At 34.6% G+C, this 6,893-nt stretch overlaps 1 long non-coding RNA gene across 1 annotated transcript; it reads right to left on the reverse strand.

Annotated features, from left to right (window-relative positions):
• Nucleotides 1-577: 577 nt before the first annotated feature.
• Nucleotides 578-5,152, reverse strand: LOC124206013. Its single transcript, XR_006879535.1, has 3 exons — nucleotides 4,647-5,152; nucleotides 3,878-4,586; nucleotides 578-3,814 (listed from the first exon to the last, which is right to left on the reverse strand). It is a non-coding gene; the product is annotated as an uncharacterized LOC124206013 (long non-coding RNA).
• Nucleotides 5,153-6,893: the final 1,741 nt, after the last annotated feature.

Genomic DNA, 6,893 nt, shown 5'->3' on the forward strand with positions numbered 1-6,893 from the left:
ATGTTTCTTCAGCCGCATGAAAAAGTTTTAGTTACTCTTAACTGACCCTCTAGAGAGAAAACCAAGAACCACGAAAAAAAATTGCATTTTCTTCCCCCAAATAACGCAGACATTTTCACCAAGTCCACGGAAATCTTTTCAAAATCCAACTGATATTTACAGAGAATGGTAGGTAGTTTATTACTTAGTTTAAACGTGTTAATTTCAGTATTCATGGTGGATGTTTCCACTTTTAACTTACCAATAATTGCGCTGGGCGAAATGCAGTACTTTCAAGTAATATGCAGACGAGAATGTGCTGTTAATCGCTGTAAATAAACAAAAAAATCCTAGGAGGGGCTGATAACGTGTTTTATTTGTAACTCATTGTTCATGTCTTTATGCTTATTGTCAAACTTAATTTATTTTGTTTTTATTATTATTATTATTATTTATGCTTTTTTCTAACGAAGAAAGAGTGGGTCAAAATGGATCAATCGTTCATCTGTACGATTAAAGTTCATGTATTCTTGACCTCAGGAAAAGCCTCCTAAATATTTTCATCTAAATGGGGAAAGATATATCAAATCTAGTCCGAAATCACAAAGGTTGGGTTAGTCTGAATCCTAATGCATAGTAACTCTTTTTAAAGGATATATCCGAAATTTCGTGGATACATTACTTTCTATATATTTCGTTCCTCCACTTCAGAAAACAGTGAATTGCAAAAATTTGTCGTAAACTGTTTCCCCCATTTTCAATTCAGCAAATTACTCCGCCATTTCGTAAGTAAAATTTATCAAGTTTATTCATTTGTAAATGTTAACATACATTTTGAACATTTTTGAACATGCCATCAAATCGGCAAATTCGTCAAATTGATAGTCTCACATCATCCACCACACCTGACCCGATTGAGGTGCCATTGAAAAAGTAATAACCCATGTGATGTCCGACGATCCTCATGGGACAGCGTAAGGAATTGGATTGAAATGTATGTGTTTTTGGATTTGGGATTTGGGAATAAGGGGAATATATCGCAAGAAAAAAGAGAAACCCCAAAGAATCTCCTTTCTAAGCTTGAAATTCAGGAGGAAATGAGTGATGTGTTAGGGGAGCTTGTTTCAAGGTAAGTTTTTTAAATATTGGTAAACGATAATTCCATCCCCTCTTCTACCATGTTGTAAGCATGAGGGTATATTCAATTTTGCATGGCAACTACGCATACCGTGCTTTTGCTGCGAAAAACGTGATTGTAAAACTTGCTTCTTAATTAACTGTTTCCACCATTCAGCAAATAACTCACCTTTTGTAAGTTAGATTTTAAATTTTTTTTCCAAATTTGTTGATGTTAATCTACATTTTTAACATTTTAGAACATGCCACCAATTCGCGTAATTTGCGAAATTCTTGTTTCTTTATCCACAACACCCGACCTGATTGAAGCTGCAATTCACGAAGTAATTACACCCATTACCCGTGTGCTGATCGACAATCCTCACTGGACATCATATGGAATGTTTCTCTTTGGCTTATTTGGATAAGTAAAGAATTTGGGCCAATGATTGTTCCATTTTGTATCAGTAAGGCAGTGGAATGGTATAAAAAAAGAAACCCCAACCTCAGCTTGAAACTCAAGAGGAAATGAGTGTAATGAGTGATGGCGAAGCTTGTTGCAAGGTAAGTTTTTTTTAAATAGTGATTCAACACGATATGTTTGTAGCATTTTACTGTATGTTATATAGAAAACTGATGACCGCTTTGAAAAAGCGCTTAAATGCTTCAGATCCTGAGCACGAAGAATAATATTTAAAGCAGTATTCAAGAGTTTTTAAAGTTCTCAAGTTACAGTGGTTTACGAACAATAAATAAATTTTTACTCTTTTACATGAAATCAATTGTACCCAGACTTCACTTAAAATTCAAAAAAATTTAAGCAAAGGAGGGATTTATCTTCTCTTATCTTAAGCCATATATTGATTTTAAGGGAAATTAATCAACAGAATTTTAATGACTGCATGAAAGAAGGCACCATTTCAAATTACGCCTTTTACGCTAACTGCATGATTTGTTAACGAAAAGAGCAAAACATCGAAATTTTTCAGCCATAGTTATACAATAACGTAGCATGGTCATGATTATATGATTTTCATGGTTAGATAAGCCATGAAACATTTAGTTTAACGAAGAATTATTTCAAAATTAGGCAACACAGTACACTATAACATCAAAACATAGTAGCTAGTTTAGTAAAGTTCTAAAATGAACGATCTAACAGAATCAAAGTTACTGAATTTAACCAAAAAACAACTTGTTAGAGGATTTATGGCTTATAAAAGGACAGTTAACGTTGAAGTTAATGTAAGTTTTAATTTTAATCTTTACCTTTAACTTTTTAATTACATTAATCGAATTGCCTTTTCTTTACAGAACTTGAAATCAGATCTGGCTCGATCTAAAGCTGAATTATTAGCAGAAAGGGTAAAATCTTTTTGTTGCTTTGAGGATTTTGAGGATACCATATTTTTGTTTTCTGTGTAGGCAAATCATAAAATTTTAATCGAAAAAATGCTGAACCCAAAAGTCAAGCAAGTCAATCATGATCAATTTAAGGATCAAGCGTCAAGTATACCAGTAATATCAATATTTTTTATTTTTCTAACCTATCTTTTAATAACATCAAAATAAATATTTACAGGAAAGTTCAATGACTTGCCGTTCGGTGGAAAATCTCGATTTAAAAGCATTGGTTGCAGATGAAAGTTCTTTTTCAGATGACGGGATGGGAGATGAGAAATCCATGGATGAAGCAAGCGAGCCTGAAAGCCAAATTGAAAGGTAATTCAATTGAAATAAATATCTATAACAAGTAACAATGCATAAATATTTTATTTACTTAACAGTCTTCTGAAGATGCAAATAGTATCGTAAAAAAGTCAAGTGAAAAAGTCAATAAAAAGTCCATGGATAAAGAAAGCGAGTCAGAAAGCCAAATTGAAGAGGTTATTCAATTAAAATAAATATGTAATATCAAGTAACAAAGCATAAATATTTTATTTACATAACAACCTTCTGAAGATTCAAATAGTATTGTCAAACAGTCAAGTGATACAACTACTCCCATTAATAATCGGTCAAAGGTATTCAGCTGTATACATGTAAAAATAAAAAATTTCTAACTATAAAACTAAAAATAATAATATTGATTTAGAGGATTCTGATATTGATATGGATGTCAGTAGGGTAGAAGAAAATGATAGTGCTAACACGGTATTAATATTTAAGTAATATAAAATTGTATTTAATTATATTTGTAGAATTTTTAACAGATTAATGAATCAAACAATGACACGCAAGATTCTGACAACACAACCGCTGAGATAATAATTCCAGACACTGTTATGAATCGTGATGATGAACAGAAAATATAAGCATTTCATAAAAAATAATATTTATATACATTTGAGTTTGTGAATCCCCCCCCTACAATGACGAAAAATTTCCATGGAATTCAATTCTTTGTGATTCTTTACATTTATCTGTTGGCAACTATCTGCTGACGACGCTGTCGCCTCATTGGCTGAGAACCAGAATTACAGGCGGAATAAACAGCAATGCCAATGCCAAATATGAATATCAAAACAAAACTTTTAATAATCAATATATTCTTATTCTGCAACGCTGCTTGAATTAGGTGTTCCTAATTCTGAAGCGTGTTTTAACATAGCCGAATTGATGGAATAGTTCAAGCCTAGAGCTTCCCCATCTCTCCAGTGCTTTCGTCTTGACGCAGTCTCCACCTCTTTTTAAGCGAGGTTCTTGAGATCAGCGCACTCTAGTGAATGCAAAAAAAAATTTAAAAAAAACCTGCCGGTTATTTTGAATTGCTCTGACGCACCAAAACATTAACATGGTTGCATCTCTTGTTGAGACGAACATCACATTCTTTTTTTTTCAGGGTTGTTTTAGTAGAAACGTCTTGCATGTTTTGTTGATCAAAAGGGGTAATTCTTTCACTACATTGAAGTCGTGATTGGAATGGAAAAAATATGTCACTTTTCTTTAGCAAAAAATTTTTGAGCAAAAAAAATTCGTCGATCTATGCTAATTGTTTGAAGTGACTTACGCCAAAACTATGAAAGCCTTTTGATGGAAAATCAAATTAATGAGAATGGATAATATGCTTACGTATGTTTCTTACATTTTCCGTCGACTGATTGCCCAAGTTCACACTTCACAGCAAAAAAAAAAGGTTTATTTTTTTTTTTTACTTTTCTTGCATGGCTTCAAATGTTGCGATTAGACGTGGTTGTACCACGTGCGGGTACACGGCCCCTCCCCCACTCGTATAGAGCATGCCGGATAAAACCTTCCAAAATTTTGAAATTTTTTCGGATTCAAAATTCCTAAAAGACATAATATTAACATTTAACAAATTTTTGAAATTCAATGAAAACTAATAAAAATTGTAACGATGACATGTACTTCTCGGCAACCAGATATGTTATGTACTGCTCGAAGCATTTGGAAATTGCTAATTAATTGCTGTTCTGGAGGATTGCTGCTGATGAAAGTTATTCTTGACGACTTACTGTTTTTTTCATCACCTAAAACAATGAAAATAATTCATGAAAGAGAATTGTACACAAATATAATAAAGAGCTTACCATAAACATAGAGAGTTGAATCTGCATCCCCATCCCATTTGATGGTATAGCGTACTAAATAGGATGAGGAAAAAAAAAGAGTTTATGGCTACTACCATGGCCATTTGCAGGTGAATTTATCTCTCTCTTAAGCCGATACCCATTCCGGAAGGGCATTTTCCAAACGGGAACCATGGCTTTTAAATGTCTGATTGGCTACCACCAAGAGAAGAAGTGTCCCAACAGTGTATTAGACGTACATTTCGGAGGCTCTCACTCACCACTCCTTCCATTTGAAGAAGAAGAGACCTTCCTTCACTTCATAAACTTTCGGAAAAACTAAAATGATTAGTCTTTCTGTTCTGTCTGCACTCATTTCTTTTGGGCAATACAACACTTCTTTAACTGTTGGTTTGTAGGCAAGTTTGTAAATTCCTTGATATTGCCAAAATATTTTCGTCTTCTACCATGAGCATACTGCAACTGCATTCAGTGAACCACAGGCACGTTTTGCGCACTACGTGAACGTCGGCTGTCCAGATTGGAAACTTCGAGTGTTCCACAGTTGTGCTGTCTGCCGTATCGCAACTACTGGTAACGTCATACAGGGAAACGCGGAAGACTAACCACTACAAGAGGATGTAGCGGTTAGAGGCCGGATAACTTTAGTGTTCTTGTGTTTCGGTGACAGTAAGAAGCAGAAGTCAGAAGTGTTTTAGACATTGTTGCAATATATAGCGGAAAGCCAGAGGTAGGAGTTCTGGTTTTCTTTGACATGTTTTGGCAGTGTTCCTGTGATGCCTCCCATCACTAACACATGCACAGAAACCCTGGCGAATTCGGTTACTTCAAGCGTTCCAGAATAAAACTGCAACAACAGCCGAAAACACTGTCGTCGGTAGGTTCGCCAGCGCAGCCATATCCTCGCTCCCCTCTATGCGATTACTACCCCGACTGACAATCAGGCGGCCTACTACTTTACATTCCACTTTCTGCAAAATTTCGTTATCAATGCTTACAGACCGGGGGACTCTGTTTTCATTGTCATGAGCCAACCAACCAGCTTTAACAATGTTAACAACTCCCTGCAATTTAAACAAAAATGAAACAACACTAAACAAATCTTTTGATACGAAATAAATTTTCCATTTAAAGCTGCGTCAATTCTTTAACAATGAACTGTGGTAACCTGGTGTCTTTAGCAAAATATTTCAAAAATAACTTACATTTTTAACCTGTAGATGACCAAAAAAGAAAGCCGTTGTAGAAAAATTACCCGACGCTACTAAAATCTTTTTATACGAAAAAACTTATCGGTAAAACATTAAACAAGTTCTACACAATGAAACGGCAGTAGCCATGTGTCTTTTTGCAGCCGTGATAAAAAACATTTTTGACCGATACTTGTTCAAAAAAAGCAAAAAGCCATTGTAAAAAACGATCCCAGGCTACCCATAGTTCCTTTTTCTACAGAAAAATAACTAGGTTTTAAGCTGTATCACTTATGAAACAGTTAACGGCGTTAACAAGATGTCTTTAGCAGAACAGTTAAAAAAGTTTCATTTTTAAACAGTAGAGTAATTTTTAGAAAAATATATTTTGAAAAACGACCTGAACCCAAATCCAACGGGAATTGCTGGTGCTTGGACCACTGGACGACCCCGACCGTGACTAGATGCTACGAGCTGGTCGAGCCTAGACTTGTTGACTTGTTGTTGGTGCTGGTTTCTTGCAGGGTGTCCGATACTGTGCCGACCGCTTTTTTTGTCACTTTGGTCGCTTTTTTCTTGCAACGGCTGACGGAATCCAAATCAAGCACGGAAAGAGAGAGAGAAGGGTTATTTTTTTTCTAACACAAATTCTCTTCCCACCCCCTCTCAAAAAAATTGCCGCAATGAAAAAATAATTAATTTTAAAATATAATAATTTTTTTTTTCTTTTCGACCTTAGGGTTTTTTTAGCTTTTTATTTATAGTTACAACAAAATTACAAAGAATAAAGAGGCATAAAAAAATGAAAACTAAAAATGAATAAAATCGGTAATTTTTTGGGCATATAAAGAAATGGCGTCTCAATTAACACCAAGCAATAAATGAGCAACGTTATCATTTCGTCTGTATTCGCATGTTCTACCGCTGTTTTTTGACGACTATTATGTAGTAAATAAGAAGGGAAAAATTTAGTAAATTACTAGTTGTTAGGTAATGGTTGCTAGGTTTTTTATGCTCCGTTTTTCCAAAAACAGATACAGGGATGACCCCGACCAAA

This window comes from Daphnia pulex, chromosome 10, assembly GCF_021134715.1.
Source record: "Daphnia pulex isolate KAP4 chromosome 10, ASM2113471v1".
NCBI lineage: Eukaryota > Metazoa > Arthropoda > Branchiopoda > Diplostraca > Daphniidae > Daphnia > Daphnia pulex.